Source organism: Homarus americanus, unplaced genomic scaffold (assembly GCF_018991925.1).
Source record: "Homarus americanus isolate GMGI-L3 unplaced genomic scaffold, GMGI_Hamer_2.0 scaffold45698, whole genome shotgun sequence".
In the NCBI taxonomy this organism is placed as follows: domain Eukaryota; kingdom Metazoa; phylum Arthropoda; class Malacostraca; order Decapoda; family Nephropidae; genus Homarus; species Homarus americanus.
The window spans coordinates 1,856,565-1,878,374 of record NW_024735554.1 but is presented as its reverse complement, the minus strand read 5'-3'; the positions used below and the strand labels follow the sequence as shown (position 1 = coordinate 1,878,374).

The 21,810-nt window shown below is 44.4% G+C and overlaps 1 protein-coding gene across 1 annotated transcript in view; it reads right to left on the bottom strand.

The window, feature by feature from the left end:
* Positions 1 to 21,810, bottom strand: part of LOC121871305 — a 135,767-nt gene that overhangs the window by 74,373 nt on the left and 39,584 nt on the right.

Here is a 21,810-nt window from a genome sequence, read left to right as displayed (position 1 = left end):
AGATCTACCTAACCTATATTTTCTTAACAATTAGGAATAAAAAAAAAATATCCTGTCTACTTTTTTTCCCTAGCTGACAGAGATATAGATAGAAAAACAATTCAATCTACTCGAGTCATTTTTTACCGCCAGTGCTGACACGAGAGGAGCAAGGAATGAGAATAAACTACACACACACACACACACACAGTCACGGGAGGTGGAGGTGCCGTGTGTGTGTGTGTGTGTGTGTGTGTGTGTGATAAGTCAGACGTGAGTAATGGTTCGTCGATGTATAACTCTCCCTCACCCTGCACTTAAGTCCAACACACACCATCAAGTCAACACACACACCATCAAGTCCAACACGCTCCATCAAGTCCACACACACCATCAAGTCCAACACACGCACCATCAAGTCCGACACACACCATCAAGTCCAACACACCATCAAGTCCAAACACACACCATCAAGTCCAACACACACCATCAAGTCAACACACACCATCAAGTCCATACACCATCAAGTCCAACACCCACCAAGTCAACACACACCATCAAGTCCACACACACACCATCAAGTCCAACACACCATCAGGTCCAACACACACCATCAAGTCAACACACACCATCAAGTCCAACACACACCATCAAGTCCACACACACCATCAAGTCCAACCGCTCCATCACAAGTCCACACACACCATCAAGTCCAACACACACCATCAAGTCCAACACACACCATCAGTCCAACACACACCATCAAGTCCAACACACACACACCATCAAGTCCAACACACACCATCAAGTCCAACACACACCATCAAGTCCAACACACACCATCAAGTCAACACACACCATCCAAGTCCAACACACACCATCAAGTCAATACACACCATCAGTCCAACACACACCATCAAGTCACACACACACACCATCAAGTCCAACACACACCATCAAGTCAACACACACCATCAAGTCCAACACACACCATCAGGTCAACACACACCATCAAGTCAACACACACCATCAGGTCCAACACACCATCAAGTCCAACACACACCATCAAGCCTCCACACCATCAAGTCCAACACACACCATCAAGTCCAACACACACCATCAAGTCCAACACACACACCATCAAGTCCAACACACACCATCAAGTCCCAACACACACCATCAAGTCCAACACACACCATCAAGTCCAACACACACACATCAAGTCCAACACACACCATCAAGTCCAACACCATCAAGTCCAACACACACCATCAAGTCCAACACACACACCATCAAGTCCAACACACACCACAGGTCCAACACACCATCAAGTCCAACACACACCATCAGTCCAACACACACCATCAAGTCCAACACACAATCAAGTCCAACACACACCATCAAGTCCAACACACCATCAAGTCCAACACACACCATCAAGTCCAACACACACCATCAAGTCCAACACACACCATCAACACACACACCATCAAGTCCAACACACACCATCAAGTCCAACACACACCATCAAGTCCAACACACACCATCAAGTCCAACACACACCATCAAGTCCAACACACACCATCAAGTCCAACACACCATCAAGTCCAACACACACCATCAAGTCCAACACACTCCCAACACACACACACCATCAAGTCCAACACACACCATCAGTCCAACACACACACCATCAAGTCCAACACACACCATCAAGTCCAACACACACCATCAAGTCCAACACACACCATCTAAACACCATCAAGTCCAACACACACCATCAAGTCCAACACACACCATCAAGTCCAACACACACCATCAAGCCCATCACCACAATAACAACATCGTCCAACACAATCAAGTCCAACACACCATCAAGTCCAACACACCATCAGTTCAAACACACCATCAAGTCCACACATCACAGTCCAACACACACCATCAAGTCCAACACACACCATCAAGTCCACACACCATCAAGTAAAATCATCAAGTCACACCACCGGACAGAATCATTCAGTATACGACTTATACGATCAAATTAACGAATAGAAAAACAATCGGACTTATTTAACGCTTCCTGAATTACTCAAAATCACATTAATTAATTACTCAGCATAAAAAAAATCACGTAATTATATAAGTTCATATATTGCTTATGTTGACATTTAAGGTAATTAATAACACGAGTTAAAACAGTGTAATTTATCTTTACATTAAGGTAATTAGTTGGCTATACACTCCTACATCCTACCTTGAACACTAATATAATTATATATAGTGTGTGTGTGTGTGTGTATTGGTACATATATTTAATTGACAATGGGGATAACTTGCCTCCATCTGACCCACATCCCAAGATGGCATATTAGGTTAACGAGTACCATGGTGGTTAACGTTACTAAACCCTATAGTATTAATGACTTGGACGATATTTAAGCCAAAATTAACTTGATATAACTAACTGACACTAAATTAACCTGATAACTAAATTATAATTAACCAAATTAACCAACACTATTAACCTGACCTCAATTAACCTGATCTAAATACTAAGCTCATCCCTATAACTCTTACAGTCCTGTGTGTGTGTGTGTTGTGTGTGTGTGTGTGTGTGTGTGTGTGTGTGTGTGTGTGTGTGTGTGTTGTCTCCAGTAGGTGGTTGGGAGGAAGGGTCACGTAATTTGCATAATTCTTGCTTCAAGTTTAGTCTCTTGGCTGAGATGGGGAGGGGGGAGGAGGGGGTTGGGAGGGGGAGGGGTTAGGAGAGGGGAGGGTTAGGGAGGGGTTAGGGGAGAGGGGAGGTGGCTCCGCTGAGGGGAGGTTGGTACGTGAGAAAGGAGGAGGTGGGGGAAAGGGAGGTGCACGACGCAGACCTATTTTTAGCTCGTTTGGGGGTGACTGACTGAGGACCTCCCATAAACATCGTCATCGTCATCGTCATCGCCTTCGTCATTGCCTTCGTCATCGTCATCGTCATCGCCTTCGTCATCGCCTTCGTCATCGTCATCGCCTTCGTCATCATTCATCTCATTGTTGTCATCTATACCCGAGTACCCTGTAGAGAGTGATTTCAAGCAGGCCAAAACTCACCACCCTTCCCAAACTACCATTAGGAGTCGTTAAGGTCATTAGGGGGTATGTCTATCTTAATGTAGTCAAGGAAGATGTGACGTCACTACTTAACTCGCACCATTGTATCATAGCTGAATGATCGTCATACTCGATTCCGATTGACAGCAAAGTAGTAGTAGTAGTAGTAGTAGTAGTAGTAGTAGTAGTGGTTGTGGTGTGTGGTAGTGGCGGTGGTGGTGTGTGGTGGTTGTGGCTGGTACCTCTCACTAAAGGAGAAAGTGTAGAACTTTATCGTGCTTACCATTTACTCTCTCTCTCTCTTTTCTCTCATCTATCATCTATCATCTTCAACACCTACCACTACCACCACCACACATCACCACACCACCACCACCATCACCACCAACCACCACCACCATCACCACCACACCACACACCCTGCACTAAACATCATCACACACACACACGATAAAAAAATTACAAAATATTACATTAATTCCTACATGGGTTACAAAACTCATGTTCAATAGACTACAAAAAAATTTAAACATAATCGTATTTGTATTAATGTTTTGCAAAATTATCTAAAACAACTTTTTGATAATATATTTAGTTTTCGTCACCTGAGGATTATACACCCTAGCTTATTTTACCTGAAGATTACACACCCTAGCTTATTTTACCTGAAGATTACACACCCTAGCTTATTTTACCTGAAGATTACACACCCTAGCTTATTTTACCTGAAGATTACACACCCTAGCTTATTTCACCTATCACCCCCGTAAAACTCTATGGTGCTATCCTGCCGTGTTTCACTTAATGCCTCGTATAACCTGTTAAAGTAAATTTGTTAAAGCTGAAAGTATATGAAGTTATTAAACTTTATTAACTTTTATATGCCATTTACGGATTATTTTAAATTATATGAACTTTTTATAAACACACTTACCTGCCCCAAACTTTAAATATGGATAAATTCCTTCCAAAATCCCTAAAAGTGGTCAAAATTCCACCCAAAACCTTAAAATTATTCACAATATCAACCCAAATTCGTGAAATTAATCATAATACCACGAAAAATCCCTAAAACAAGTCATAATATCAACGCAAACTAAAAAAATTGGTCACAATACCAACCCAAAAAGGCAGCAAGAGTTCACATTATATCCGTCGACGCTCAAAGCTCACAGAAAATATCAAGAGAGTATTATTAAATTTACATTAGGCGACGCGGGACGGCTGGCTGGCTGGTGGCTGGTAGGACTGGCTGGCCTGTTGGTGGTGCAGTACAGGCTGGTAGATCAGACTGGTTAACTGGTAGAACTAGTTGGTAGGTCTGGTTGGCTAGCTGGTAGAACTGGCTGGCGTGCAGGTAGCTAGTTGGCTCTCTAGCCTGATAGTGGCGCGGGATAGGCAAGACATGATGGACGTTCACTCAGACAACCACCCATTCATCATTTTTTATCATAGAGGGTGATGACATTTACCCTCCCCCCTCCTTCACCCCTCCTTCACCCCCTCCTCACAGCTGTCGTATACAGAGGTACAGGGAGAGAAATGTTCAGAGAGGGAAGATTATGGGTGAGAGTTAGGTGAGGAGGGTGAGATGATGGATGGGGGGAGGTGTGAGATGATGGATGGGGGAGGTGAGATGATGGATGGGGGAGAGGGGAGATGATGAATGGGGAGGGTGAGATGATGAATGGGGGAGAGGGTGATATGATGGGGGGAAGGGTGCATAGTGTGTGGTGGGGAGGCTGTGTGGGGAGAGGTAAAGACGTGGTTGAAGAGCCTCGTTTAAGTAGTCTCGCCAACACAGACTCACTAACACAGCTTAAGCTTTCAAGGTTCACGGAGATCAGCTTGAGCGAAAAAACTCACCTAACACCTCGTTTCACCTGGTTTAAGATCACCTGAAGATTAGCTTATTTAACCTGGAGATTAAACACCCCTAAAGCTACATGGGGAGGATTAGTTCGGTTAAGAAGAAAAAAATAATCCACGTTAATTGTTAAAAAAAACACCCCAAAATAACTGTAATAAAATAAAACAAACACTGACTAACATAACAACAAAGACAATCAATAAAACACCAATAAAACAAACACTAATACAAAAAATATATAAAAAACACTGACAAACACACAAACACAAAAGCACCTGACAAAATTATAAAGAGAAAAAAAAAATAATTAATAAAAAAAACAGCTCCCTAATAACAGAGAAAATGTTGATGAAAGAAGAAAAATAAATGCCCCATGAATTTCAATTAGAGAGAGGAGAAGGAAAGAGAGAGAGAGAGAGAGAGAGAGTTATCTTGATAGTAGTGAAGCGTAAATTGACTCACAACAATTTAAACCACGAGGTAGAACAAGGGGGAGGGGGGTGTTAGGGGAAGGTGAGGGAGGGTAGAGGTGAGGGAGGGGATGAGGAGGTGGGAAGGTGAGAGGAGGGGGGGGGAAGGGTTGAGAGGAGTGGGGGAAGGTATGTAGCCACTACATCAAAGTCACTAAGAAGAATGTAAGTACCTAAGCCTTCCCGTTCAACCTGTCCCACTCTCACCATCATCAATCATATTATATCCTTGTATAGCACAGAGCCAGGTGCAGAGCCAGGTGCAGAGCCAGGTAGACAGAAGCCAGCAAGCCAGCAGAGCCAGGCAGCCAGTAGCCAGCAGAGCCAGGTAGAGCCAGGACCAGAACCAGAGGCGCAGAGCCAGGCAGACCAGCAAGCAGGTGAGAGCCAGAGAGCCAGACAGAGCCAGGTAGACAGCCAGGTACAGAGCCAGGTACAGAGCCAGGTAGACAGCCAGGTACAGAGTCAGGTAGACACAGGTGGTCAGGTCCCCTCACAAACACCTGCCAGTCATGATCCAAAACCTAACCTAACCTAACCTCCCGTCACAATAACTGCTCTACCTACCGTCACAATAACCGCTCTACCTACCGTCACAATAACCGCTCTACCTACCGTCACAATAACCGCTCTACCACGTCACAATAACCGCTCTACAAGAAAATTAATTCGCCCAAAAATTTCATCATTAACATAAACGTAATTTAAATTATTTCATAAAACCCAAAGTAATTTTTATTTTCCGTCGCATCAAGTTGGACACCGAGGGTTAAAACTTACAGGAAAATGATAGGTCAAAAAATGAGAGGTATTTTTTCTCATTCTCTGTTGATATTCCTGCATTACAGCTGTTTGGAGGTAAAATACAGCTGTAAAACTCGCTCGGCTATAAAACTCTCATTGCTGCAACTCTCTGCTGTAACACTCTCTGCTGTAACACTCTCTGCTGTAACACTCGCTCGGCTGTAAAACTCTCATTGCTGTAAAACGCTCACTGCTGTAACACTCTCTGCTGTAACACTCTCTGCTGTAACACTCACTGCTGTAACACTCTCTGCTGTAACACTCTCTGCTGTAACACTCGCTCGGCTGTAAAACTCTCATTGCTGTAAAACGCTCACTGCTGTAACACTCTCTGCTGTAACACTCACTGCTGTAACGTTCATTAATATAACAGATGTGTTCCATGGTGTTCCCCTTCCACAACAAAATTTCAAGAATACTATAAATAATAACAATAACTACAATAACAATAATAACAATAATAAACCACTATATACATATAATATCGCAAAGGCATACAACCATACACTAACATACAACCATACAACATACAACCATACAACCATACAACAACATACTTAACCAGCTGCCCCCCTTGGCCTATGTTCGGCCCCTCTCCCCGACCCATCCTCACCACCGGGATATAAACATAATCAAAAGTGACAATTTCGTTTCGGAAAGAAGTGGGATCAGTGTTGAACAGTGATGAACAGTGTTTAAGCCAGTTAATTCAGCACTAGACCGTACCAGTGAGATCAGTGACCCACCAGTGAGATAAGCACCAGTCGGCATTAATCAATCCACCCTGGGAACAACAGTAGGTCGGCTGTACTGTACACCTGACGACGAGATAACACAACACCACCTAGCAGAGTGAGGTACTGTGATACCACCCCACACCACCCGGTGACCCCATGACCCCGTGAGGTCCTTCATATCAACACCAGAGGACGAGTCACTGTACCACGTGAACACCACACCACCCGGTGTCTCTATGACCCCGTGAGTTCCCTCTATCAGCATCTATGGACGAGTTACTGCACCACGTGGCCTACGTGACCTCACATAGTAGGGCAAGAGACCAGCCCGGGCCATAAACTGTAAACTATAATAATTTGTATATTCAATTCATATTCCTTCTTCTTTCAGTAATGAAAGCTTTTGTTAAACGACCCGCCCACCCCACGTCTTTGTATGTAATAAGTTATTTTTGTCTAATGTATATTTTCAGCCTTCGGGCTGCAAAATTTAAGGCACTGAGGGCTTAAGAGGTCACGAGGAGGAAGAAGAGGTAGTGAATATATACAGTGACCTCCCATCACACACGGGAGCTGCAGAATACATCCCTTTCATCTTCAGAATAATACACACGTGATAGAGCTTCTTCCTCCAGTCAGTGTAAATTGTATGAGTTTTGGTGTGTGTGTGTGGGGGATGATTAATGAGACAGGTGTGGTGGTATTTGAGTCACACCTGAACATACTAATGATACCTCAATTTTCCTTCCCCTTCCTCACTCTCCCTTCCTACCTACCTTCCTTTTCTCACTCTCCTCCCTCCCTCCCTCACTCTCTCAACATCAACAGACACTAACCCTGGACAGCAGCGCCATCTACAGGAGAAGCAACACACACACACACACACACACACACACACACACACACACACACACACACACACACACACACACACACACACACACACACACACACACACACACACACACACATACGCACACACACACCCATAAGGCTCACTACACTCTCAGCTCCATTCATTCGTACTCAACAGGAGCCAAATACTTGTACATAAAGGAACTCAGTAATAATGTAGTTCTTGGTCACCTCCCAAGGTGAGCTCTTCTTCCACGACCTCCCTCCGTTCTCCCCACTCAGTAAACAACGTGACACTGCCCCCACTTAGGCAAACAAACAGGGTTACACTGCCCCACTTAGTAAACAAAAACAGGTTACACTGCCCCCCACTCTAGTGTAAACAAACAGTTAAGCACTGCCCTGCACTCAGTAAACAAACAATTAGTTGGCAATGCCCCCCACTTAGTAAACAAACAGGTTACACTGCCCCCACTCTAGTAAACAAACAGGCGCCAAGCACTGCCCCCACCAGTAAACAAAATAGCACTTCACTCAGTAAACAAACATGTTAAGCACTGCCCCCACTCTAGTAAACACACACAGGTTACACTGCCCCCACCTCTAGTAAACAAACAGGCCACACTGCCCCCACCCAGTAAACAAACAGGGTTACACTGCCCCCCACTCAGTAAACAAACAGGGCGTTCACACTGCCCCACCAGTAAACAAACAGGCTACACTGCCCCCACTCAGTAAACAAACAGTTACACTGCCCCCCACTCAGTAAACAAACAGGTTACACTGCCCCCACTTAGTAAACAAACAGGTTACACTGCCCCCACTTAGTAAACAAAAACGACGACCACAAATGGAGTTACTCTGGAGACAGGTGAGGTGGTCGGCTACACCTTGTTAATTACCACAGGTGACCACAGGTGACCCCACTGAGTCACTGTGTTTTTATCAACCTTAAGAGTTAAAGTTATTCTGTTATATCTTGTGTTTTTTTAGAGAATATTATAATGGTTTATTTTAACGATGATGGTGATATTGAGTGATGGGGTGGTGATGGGGTGGTGATGGGGTGGTGATGGGGTGGTGATGGTGGTTGGGTGATGGTGGTTGGGTGATGGTGGTTGGGTGATGGTGGTTGGGTGATGGTGGTTGGGTGATGGTGGTTGGGTGATGGTGGTTGGGTGATGGTGGTAGGGTGATGGTGGTAGGGTGATAGTAGTGACAGTGATGATGGTGATGATCAGTCAGTCGGCCAGTCAGTCGGCCAGTCAGTCGGCCAGTCAGTCAGCCAGCCAGTCAGTCAGCAGCAACATGACCAGTATCTAAGGAGAAGACCAGTGGGCCTGACTCACCAAGGACCACAAAATACTACTTACTATACATCCTCTTTAAATAATTTCCCCGGGCTTAAATCCGTTAGATTCCCCCTCTCTAAATTTCTCCTGTCTCTCCCAACCTCCTCCATCTCACCTCACTTCTTCACTCCCTCCATCCCCCCTGTTATGATGAGGATAACCTTACTTTTTTTTTAATGAGGAAAATCTTCCGGTTTTTTGTGGTAAATGATGAATCAACGAGACGACTCTTAGTAAATAACGAAGAGTCGATACTTATATAGCGAAGTCTCTCTCTCTCTCTCTCTCTCTCTCTCTCTGTAGAGGAAGAGTGGTGGATTAACGTCTCTCCATTACTTGGTGTTTTTCTTACGTGTTTTAAAAAAGAAATAATATGTTTACAAGTCAATTTGTTCACTCTATGTAGGTTAATTTATTGTACTCAAGGGGTTGAGTCATGGTACTCAAGGGGTTATGTCATGGTACTCAAGGGGTTATGTCATGGTACTCAAGTGGTTATGTCATGGTACTCAAGTGGTTATGTCATGGTACTCAAGGGGTTATGTCATCGTACTCAAGGGGTTATGTCATAGTACTCAAGGGGTTATGTCATCGTACTCAAGTGGTTATGTCATGGTACTCAAGGGGTTAAGTCCTACTGTCACTAACACGTCATTTCTACGAACCAGCGAGATTGGTTAGGTTAGGTTAGGTCAGGTTAGGTTAGGTCAGGTCAGGTTAGGTTAGGTTTAACAGGACCCCTGAACCGTAAAGGAACACATCCTAAGGGTCTTGTCTCACGGAAATCCATACCAATCCTAGGGAGGGGTAGGAGGCCATGTGTGTGTGTGTGTGTGTGTGTGTGTGTGTGTGTCAGTGAAGGGGTGACTCGCTCTGTAAGGGAAGGAGAGGGGGGAAATGTACACACAAAAAATGTCTATGGGCGTAGAGAGAGAGAGAGAGAGAGAGTCACTATATCAGGGAGGAAGACAAAACCTGGACGACATCACCACCACCATTGTTGTGGTGATGGAGAGACAATGGCTAGGGGCGGTGAGGGAGAGCGGTGGTGAGGGAGAAGGGATGGTGAGGGAGAGGGGTGGTGGGAGGGAGAGGGGATGGTGAGGGAGAGGGGCGGTGAGGGAGAGCGGTGGTGAGGGAGAGGGGATGGTGAGGGGAGAGGGATGGTGAGGGAGAGGGGTGTGGTGAGGGAGAGGGGATGGTGAGGGGAGAGGGGGGTGGCGAAGGAGAGGGGTGGTGAGGGAGAGGGGATGGCGAAGGAGAGGTGGGGAGGGGAGAGGGGGATGGTGGAGGGAGAGGCGGCGGGGAGGGGAGAGGGGGTAGTGAGGGGAGAGTGGTGGGGAGGGAGAGGAGGTAGAGGGAGAGGGGATGGTGAGGGAGAGGGATGCAGAGGGGAGAGGGGTGAAGGAAGGAGAGAGGGTGGAGGGAGAGGGGGATGTGGCGAAGGAGAGGGGGTGGGTGAGGAGAGGGGATGGTGGAGGGAGAGTTATGGTGAGGGGAGAGGGGGTGGTGGAGGAGAGAGGGGTGGTGAGGAGAGGGGATGGCGAAGGAGAGGGGGTGGTGAGGAGAGGATGGCGAAGGAGAGGGGTGGTGGAGGGGAGAGGGGATGGTGAGGGAGAGCGGCGAGGGAGAGGGGTGGTGGAGGGAGGGGATGGTGAGGGGAGAGGGGTGGTGGAGGGGAGAGGGGATGGTGAGGGAGAGCGGCGGGTGAGGGGAGAAGGGATGGCGAACGAGAGGGGTTGGTGAGTGAGGGAAGGAAGGGGCCAGGGGGAGGTGGTGCGGGGTAGTGCGGGGTGAGGGTTAAGACCCATCCCCCCTCCCCCCTTGTCTCTGTTGCATTCTCTCCTCGTCACATACACGTCACTCATAGAGGAAGGACGAGGGCTGGTGGGTCTACCGTGAGATTGTTTACCCAGTGCAACAACAACAACAACAACAACAATAACAATAACAATAATAATAACAATAATAATAACAATAATAACAATAACAATAATAATAACAATAATAATAACAATAATAATAATAATAATAATAATAATAATAATAATAACAATAACAATAACAATAATAATAATAATAATAATAATAATAATAATAATAATAATAATAATAATAATAATAATAATAAATGCCGTCGTTGATATTAATAATTATTGGGGCCATCATTATTAATATTCGTTATCAAAACGAAAGAGAGCCATAACACCTGTTTCACCTGTCGTTCATTACCTGTTATGTGTGGTAGTTACCGGTTGATGAGAGCGGTGAGTCCTACCGAGCAGCAATATGGTAGAATCCACGCGTATGAGGGCGAGACGAGCGCTGATTGGCTGTAGCTAATCCTACAATCCATTTAGTGCCAGTGTAACGTAACGTAACCTAACGTAACCTAACCTGAAGATCAGTATTTTACGTTAGTAGAGAAAACAAATATAATCTCGCAAACAAGCAAACAAGTAAACAAAGGGAAGGTTAAACCGTATGATGTGTTGTTGTTTATGTAGTTTGTTTACTGTATGTGGGTGGAAACAATAAACAAACGTGTGTGTGTGTGTGTGTGTGTGTGTGTGTGTGTGTGTGTGCGTGCGCGTGCGTGTGTGTTGCCTAGAATAAATGATGAGACAGTGTGGAGAGCAATTTGTTTACGGACGGACAAACAGACAGACAGACAGACAGACACAATATTAAACAGAGAGACAGACAGGCAAATTGAGCGTCCAAAAATGCCTGTCCTCTTTCGAGTCATTAAGAAGAATGGAGTAATAATTATTGGGGCCATTAAGACGCCTTGGGTAATTTTCTAACACTAATGACTTTGTTGACCCTACGGTAGAAGTCATGGTGATTCATCTCTCTCTCCCTCTCTCTCTCTCTCTCTCTTCTTTCTCACCACCACCACCACCACCACCCCTACCTACCACCACCACCCTACCACCACCACCACCACCCTACCACCACCACCACCACCACCACACACTGCACCCTACCACCACCACCCACCACCACCCACTACCCACCACCACCACCACCACCCCTACCACCATTAACCTGTAATTCCACTACTTACAGATAACCTTCCTCTTAGGGGATTATTTCACCTTCCTCCCTCTTGCGCCATTAAACAGTCTCTGCACCACAAATTCACCTCCCTGACAGCCACCATTACCTAACACTGCTTTACTATATTAAGTACCATTAAGTATAGCAGCACCATTAAAAACAATATACTGAAAATACTATTAATTCTCAATACTATATTACTAACTTTAAAGGCCAATAATTACGGCGTTTTGTGTTGTAAAATATATATTGCAATATTAAACGATCATTACCCATCAACAAGAATAAATTGCAACTTGAAAATCATATACAACTTTTATTGTTGGATTAAAAACTATGAAACACACCTTTAAACGCTTGTTGCTGCGCCATTAAAACCGGTTCACATCAATATCAGGCAACACTATTCCCGTCGTAATAAATAAACAACTACTTTTAACATTTAATCAAGTCAATCAATCAAGACTTATTTATGTCATAGGTGTAAACATTTTCTTCAGCAAAACAAGTGAGAGTAAACAAATCGTAAGGAAAAACAAACAAACAATTCCTCCCTAGTTCCCTCCTGACGTGAAGTAAACAGCGAGAAGACAAACCCGAGCGAGAGAGAGAGAGAGAGAGAGAGATTAACAAAAGGACTCGGTATATTTTTATAAAAACTTTCCATAAAATAATTAAAATCTAAAAAAAAAAAAAAGTTACACTAGTTTTTCATATTTTTGTCCACAATAATAAAACTTTACTCCTATTGATATTTTAGCTACAGTTTATTTCACGTCTTGTAATATAGTAGTGTAATTAAGGTTATTATTATTATTATTATTATTATTAATATTATTATTATTATTATTATTATTATTATTGTTATTATTATTATTATTATTATTATTATTATTATTATTATTATTATCATTAGTTAGTTTGTTAGGTGCGTCACGTAGATATATATTTACAAACGTGATGTTGTTGTCTAATTGTTTGTAATAGTTTAACGCCAAGTTATGTATGAGATGTTTCTGGTTGTGTTGTGTGGTGACAATGTGTTGTGTTACGTTGTGGCGTTGCGTTGTGTTATAGTGTACTGTGTTGCGTTGCGTTGTGTTGTGTTATATTGTGTTGCGTTGTGTTATATTGTGTTGCGTTGTGTTATATTGTGTTGCGTTGTGTTATATTGTGTTGCGTTGTGTTATATTGTATGGTGTTGCGTTGTGTTGCTCAGTGTGTTATGTGCCATCCGAATTTCCTGGGTTAATTCAGTACAATACATTCATGACGAGTTCACCTGAGTGGCCAACTATTCACCCGAGACAGTAATTGGAGGCAAACCTTCAGGTGATGATATATACACTCACCTGAGAACTACACACACACACACACACACACTGTTTATTTACATCACAAGTATACTAACTTTAACTAATTATATAAAAAATTCCACTAACTTTACTTAATTACGTAAAAAAAAAACAATATTCCGGTAATTTTACATCATAATTCGTATATTAAAGAAGACATCGATCACTGGATAAATCTACTTCACCGGAATTGAAATAAAAATCGAGGTTAATTTTTTTAAAGGGAGAATCACTGTTAAGTTATGTGGTGTTGATAGACGCTTCATGTTACCTTAATTAACCACCATTACCATCAACCATCATCCACCATTAACCACCACAATCATCATCAACCACCACCATCAACCACTACCATCATTAACCACCATTACCATCAATCATCATCCACCATCAACCACCACAATCATCATCAACCACCACCATCAACCACCACCATCAACCACTACCATCAACCACCACCATTATGACACACCCTAAGCTAATGTACGAGTGGACCTAACCCAAATTACAGGAGGGTGACCACCAATTGGGCTATAAGCAACATTTAGAGCCTCCCCCCCCCCTGGTCCACGCTGCCACATCTCCTCCCACACACTGACAACAACAATGGCTGTAAGTCTGGCAGCAGTGTGGTGGGTTGGTGCCGGGACTCACGGTGGAAGATATCGTACTGGTTGATGAATGTAATTTTATTTATAGTTTATTTTATTTATATTTTATTTTATTTATTTATTTATTTTATTTATTTTTGTTATTTTTTGTTATTTATTTTTTACTAATACCTATAATCATGCTACATTCACTTGACATATTAACATTCAGTCGATCGGTCATTCAGTCAATCAGTCACTCAGTCAGTTAGCCAGTCATTCATTCATTCATTCAAACACAGACCACATCAACCACACACACACACACACACACCACACACACACACACACACACACACACACACACACAGACCAAATCTCTTCTAAAAATTAAATAACCCGTTTTTAATAACAGCTCACCGCACTGTCCAGGTAACATATGTAAATCCAGGTGTAATTAATTAGCGAGTAGGGAATTAGAGGCGTTACCATACCTGTGGGAAGCTGTGTACCGTTAATATACTGTTGTACCGTTAATATACTGTTGTGTACCATTAATATACTGTTGTGTACCGTTAATATACTGTTGTGTACCATTAATATACTGTTGTATCGTTAATATACTGTTGTGTACCGTTAATATACTGTTGTACCGTTAACATACTGTTGTACCGTTAATATACTGTTGTGTACCTCTAATATACTGTTGTGTACCGTTAATATACTGTTGTACCGTTAATATACTGTTGTGTACCGTTAATATACTGTTGTACCGTTAACATACTGTTGTACCGTTAATATACTGTTGTACCGTTAATATGCTGTTGTATCGTTAATATACTGTTGTGTACCGTTAATATACTGTTGTACCGTTAATATACTGTTGTGTACCGTTAATATACTGTTGTACCGTTAATATACTGTTGTACCGTTAATATACTGCTTTGTACCGTTAATATACTGTTGTGTACCGTTAATATACTGTTGTACCGTTAATATACTGTTGTACCGTTAATATACTGCTTTGTACCGTTAATATACTGTTGTACCGTTAATACCGGATGAATCAACAGGGTAACGGAAAATAATTATGGACTCCGGTTAAATAATAATGAGGTTTCTGCCAATCACGGTCCATTTCCTCACTTAATCCCGGTAATTTTGGTCCTATGAATGGGTAAGGATTACGCACAGACACATTTATACGTACACACACACACATTCATATCGATGTCATTGTATCTGTGTGTGCGTATATGTGTACGTATTTTGTGACGTGTGTGTGTGTGCGTCTGTTAGTATGTGTGTGTGTGTGTGTGTGTGTGTGTGTGCGTCTGTTAGTATGTGTATGTGTGTGTGTGTGTGTGTACCACTACCAACCCAAATAGTCATCGTTTTCTTACATTATAAAAACACCTTCAGGAGGGTGGTAGCGCGGCCCTGCACCTTCAGGAGGGTGGTAGCGCGACCCTGCACCTTCAGGAGGGTGGTAGCGCGGCCCTGCACCTTCAGGAGGTGGTAGAGTGGCCCTGCACCTTCAGGAGGGTGGTAGCGCGGCCCTGCACCTTCAGGAGGGCAGTGGCGCGACCCTGCACCTTCAGGAGGGTGGTGAGTGGCCCTGCACCTTCAGGAGGGTGGTAGAGTGGCCCTGCACCTTCAGGAAGGCGGAGTGGTCCTGCACCTTCAGGAGGTGGTAGGTGGCCCTGCCTTCAGGAGGGTGGTAGCGACCCTGCACCTTCAGGAGGGTGGTAGCGCGGCCCTGCACCTTCAGGAGGGTGGTAGCGCTAAACAAAGGTGATATAACGAAGTTACTCAAACTATCAACCAGGAGCGAACTCGTAACAATAATTTTAAATTAGATACATTTAGCTTTATGAGCGAAATAGGTAAACACTGGTTTGGAAATAGAGTAGTGGACGAGTGGAACAAGTTACCAAACATCATCATTAACTGGAATACGCTGGTTGGATGCTTATATGAGCAACAGGGGTTGGGTGTAAACGGGACTGCCCTCGTATGGGTCAATAGGCCCGCTGCAGTTTACTCCATTCTTATGTTCTCATGTTCTCGTATTCTCGTGTTCCTATGTTCTCGTGTTCTTATGTTCTAGTGTTCTCGTGTTCCTATGTTCTCGTGTTCCTATGTTCTCGTGTTCCTATGTTCTCGTGTTCCTATGTTCTCGTGTTTCTATGTTCTCGTGTTCTTATGTTCTTATGTTCTCGTGTTCCTATGTTCTCGTGTTCTTATATTTCTCGTGTTTCTATGTTCTCGTGTTCTCATGTTCTCGTATTCTCGTGTTCCCTGTCATTCTCGTCCTATGTTCTCATGTTCTTATGTTCTTATGTTCTTATGTTCTCGTGTTCTATATTTCTCGTGTTTTCTATGTTCTCGTGTTTCCTATATTTCTCGTGTTCTTATAGTACTCGTCGGCTGAGGAAATTCTGTGGGGTGAACAACCAGTAAAAGTAAACCTCAAGACGGACTGAGGTTAGAAATTCCACGTTTGGCTAAAGACCTTACTAACTCTCTGGGACCATAAACCCGTGTCTACGTCCGCCGCCGCCGCCTCCCACTGTACCTTACCTGCAGGAGTGTGATATGAGACCAGGTGAGGTGAGATGCTGAAGAGGTGAGGTGAGATGAAGTGAGGTGAGGTATTTCCCCGAGAGAGAGAGACTATACTTTCAATGTTAAATATTTCAACTTCCATTATTCATATATCGAGGCTTGTGAGTCCAACGGGGTACAACACCAAGCTCCTCCCCAGTCTCCACCCTCACCAACCCTCCCTCATCACCCCTCACCTCCCCACCATCATCCCCCACCCCTCACACTCCTTCTCACCATCCCCGTCACCACCCTCACCACCACCCTCACCACCACCACCTTAACTCACACCATTATAAACAGAATGGAACCACAGAGACCTCATCGACAAGGGACTTCCCCTCTGGTTATAAGCTATCATGAGAGAGAGAGAGAGAGAGAGAGAGAGAGAGAGAGAGAGAGGTGGGACTGTGCTCGTGTACCCCGGAGGTGAAGGAAGGACTGCCCCTCCTCCTCACCATGGTTCTCCACCCACCAAGCACACCCTCCCCTCCTCCAGGTTAATTACAATAAGATTTTACACATTTTTTATATAATATAAAGTATGTTTTCTTTACCTTTTAAAAAATATTATTTCTAGGATATATATTTTTGTATTTTATTGTTTTGTTCTTACGCTAGAAATTATATTTTTACGTCCCTACTTTTACCCCATTACCTGCACCTGCGAACATAGGAATGGAGTCCCGTTTACACCCAACCCCTATCGCTCATATATCCATCCAACCTATGTTCGAAGCTATCCAGCGTATTCCAGTTAATGATGATGTTTGGTCACTTGTTCCATTCATCCACTACTCTGTTACCAAACCAGTGTTTACCTATTTCGCGCCTAAATCTAAATTTGTCTAATTTAAAACCATTGTTACCAGTTCGCTCCTGTTTGGATAGTTTGAGTACCTTTGTTATATCACCTTTGTTTAGCCCTGACTTCCATTTATACACCTCTATCATACCGCCCCTCACTCTACGTCTCTCGAGGGAGTGTAAATTTTGATGCTTTAACCTGTCTCTGTACTCAAGGTTCCTAATGCCCGGGATTAGTCTTTTCATTCTCCTCTGGATTCTTTCCAATGATTCTATATCCATTCTGTAATAAGGTGACAAGAACTGAACTGTGTAATCCAGGTGAGGTCTCACAAGCGCAAGATATAGTTTTAGGATGAGTTCTCTAGTCTTGTAACTAACACTCCTTTGTATGAACCCAAGTACTTTATTAGCCTTGTTACGAGCAAATACACATTGTTTACTTGGCTTAAGATTCCTACTTATCATTACTCCTAAATCTTTCTCACAGTCGGATTTCTCAATAACATCGTTGTTCATCTGGTATCTGGTGTGTCTGTTTACATCTCCAGCCACTACCCCAGCCACTACCTCTGCCACTACCCCAGCCACTACCTCTGCCACTACCCCAGCCACTACCTCTGCTGGTAACCCAAATTCATGTAATCTCTCCAGCTGTTTCAGTAGTGTCCCAAATTTCCTGCAGGCGTCGTTATCGCTGGCCCACCTCCCACCACCCACACCGCCCATATCACCACCCACCGCCCACACGTTCGTCTCCCTCCCTGTCTACATCTCCAGAGCATCGCCCTACCACCACCACGACGCTCACACATTACTGATAACACCTACCAAGGCGGCCAGTGAACACACACACACACACACACACACACACACACACACACACACACACACACACATTATATAGAGGAAAGTCCGTTATATCGAGGTTCCATTACAAGCGAGCCCCTTATATAACGGATTACACGACGAGAGAAGTACGTTATATCGAGGTTTCACTACAGTATATATGCACCATTTTCCCCGGTTATAACAACATAGGCATTTGTATAACCCCTACTTATGTCAGGGTCTCCTGCTGTCCGTCGTCCAATCAGGAGACGCGGGAGACTGGAAAACTAGCCAATTAGCTTCTTTCAACGTGACTGCTTGTCTTGATAAAGGTGACGGAAGGTGACGCACGGACAAAAACTAACCACGTCGGACAAAAACTCCCCACACTGAACAAAAACTCCCCACACTGAACAAAAACTCCCCAAACTGAACAAAAACTCCCCACACTGAACAAAAACTCCCCACACTGGACAAAAACTCCCCACACTGGACAAAAACTCCCCACACTGAACAAAAACTCCCCACACTGGACAAAAACTCCCCACACTGAACAAAAACTCCCCAAACTGAACAAAAACTCCCTATTACTGAACAAAACTCCCCACACTGACAAAAACTCCCCACACTGAACAAAAACTCCCCACACTGAACAAAAACTCCCCACACTGGACAAAAACTCCCCACACTGAACAAAAACTCCCCACACTGGACAAAAACTCCCCACACTGGACAAAAACTCCCCACACTTCAGACAAAAACTCCCCAAACTGAACAAAATCTCACCATGCTGGACAAAAACTCACCACACAAGTTACCCAGGGTAGATGGGAGTATGTCACACTAGCATAGTTACCCGTAAGTGACGTGGTGTTATCTCAGTAGGGGAACCTAACCTAACCTTCACTACCTAGGCTCTATGACAAGCCTCTGTAAACGCACTAGTGAAGGGGACTGTACCTAGGCTATATGACGAGCCCCTGTAAACACACTAGTGGTGGGGACTGTACCTAGGCTATATGACGAGCCCCTGTAAATGCACTAGTGAAGGGAACTGTACCTAGGCTATATGACGAGCCCTGTAAACGCACTAGTGAAGGGAACTGTACCGAGGTTATATAACGAGATCCTGTAAACCCTGCTAGTGAAGGGACTGTACCTGGAAGCACATGACGAGATCTGTAAACGCGCACTGATGAAGAGGCTGTGCCCTGGGCTATATGACGGAAGTCCTGTAAACGCACTAGTGAGAGTTCATGCCTGAGCTATATGACGAGCCCCTGGCTAAACGAGCACTAGTGAAGGGGACTGTACCTAGGCTATATGACGAGCCCCTGTAAACACACTAGTGAAGGGGACTGTACCTAGGCTATATGACGAGCCCCTGTAAACACACTAGTGAAGGGGACGTGCTTATGGTGAGAGTAGTGAAGGACCAGGCTGATCCCTGTAAACCAGTGAAGGCACTATATGACGAGCCCCTGTAAACACACTAGTGAAGGGGACTGTACCTAGGCTATATGACGAGCCCCTGTAAAAGCACTAGTGAAGGGGACTGTACCTAGGCTATATGACGAGCCCCTGTAAACACACTAGTGAAGAGGACTGTACCTAGGCTATATGACAAGCCCCTGTAAACGCACCAGTGAAGGGGACTGTACCTAGGCTATATGACGAGAACCTGTAAACACACTGGGGGCGGTACAAGAAATCCTTCACATCTCAGGACCCCTTATCTCAACTTCCTGTGCCCAGTGGGATTTTTTTATGCCCAGAAGGAACTTTTTTTTTCTCTTTACCAAATGGGACCTCTTGTGTGTCCAGGGGCGCTGTGTGTGTGTGTGTGTGTGTGTGTGGCCTTTGAGACTTCTTCCTGCGGCAAGTGGGAGTTTTATCTACGACTAAAAATGAACATGTCTCTGCACCTCGAGAGAACCTTGTCTCAACCCACCCCTCCTCCTCCTCTCCCCTTACTCACATATTTTCTGGATTTCTTGCACGAGGGGGAGGGGAGAGGGTGAGGGAGGGAGAGGGTGAGGTAGGGAGTGAGAGAGTGAGAGAGTGAGTGAACGAGGGAGACGGATAGGGGTGGAGGCGTAAGAGAGCAGAAGAAGAAGAGGAGAAGAGTGAGGAGGAGAGGGAAGAGGGACAAGAGGAGAAGAGGAAGGAAGGTACAAAAGGAGAAGGAGGAGAAGGGAACACAGCTAGGAGGAGAGGGGAAGGTCTTACATCGTCAGGTGGGTAGAGAGGCACACAGGAGCCACTCAGGTACATGGCAGATGACCCTCTCTTTAGTGCCTACTTAGGAGGGCTAAAAACGGCACGTGGGAGAGAGAGAGAGAGAGAGAGACCTAAAAATACACACACACACACCTCATAACTCCTATAAAACACACACACACGCACACGCACACACACACACTCACACACACACACCAGCATCATCATCACCACCACATCTCGACGACAAAACACCCTCAGGCAGGTCATTGTATCATCACTCTGCCGGAAGAACCTGAACGGCACGGCCACCTGAGAAGACTTGACCTGGTGCGAGATACAGCCTCTTAATGTGGTTAGGTTTGGTTAGGGTTTGGTTAGGGTTTGGTTAGGGTTTGGTTAGGGTTTGGTTAGGGTCTTGAGGATGACGGTGGAGAATGGGTGGAGGTGGTGGAGTGAGGTGGGGGAAGGATGAAGAGGCTGTAGGGATGAGGAAGTGGAGGACACCCACACGTACACACACATACACTCACCTACACCCCTTCACACACACATACACCCACTTCCAATATAAACACCCATAACACCCCCAACATAAACACTACCCCCCCCCAACATACGTCCCCGCCTGCACTACATTTTCAATATTGCTACAACACGCGGCTGAAAATTATTCCCTTTAATAAAACGTAATGACGCTGTTCATACCCTAACTCACTACTGCACCCTGAGACACTTGGGGGGTCAAGAGTGGAAACAATAACACATATATAAATAGCTCTAACGTAGTATACAGGGTGATCCGTAAACACCTTTCATAAATCAAAGGGTGTGGATATGGTTGAGGCGGGTCTGTTTCATGGCTACTTCTATCACCTGACATAAATCTCCCTGATTTCTACCTGTAGGGGTGACATAAAAATCAAGGTGTATGTTACAGAGGTCCCAAGCCGTGAGGAATTGTGGCGCCGAGTACAGGACAGAGTGACAAACATTCTCAACACCCCCCGAGGTCTTTGAACGTGTGCAACGCTCACTAGCAACAGTCGATGTTTCATATAGGTTTCATAACATTCCCACCAAAACTGTCATGTGTTTTAACTCTGAAACTATTTAACAATTTAGTCATTTATCTTTAGTTATGTCTCAGGAATACACCGTCTAATATATGAAAGGT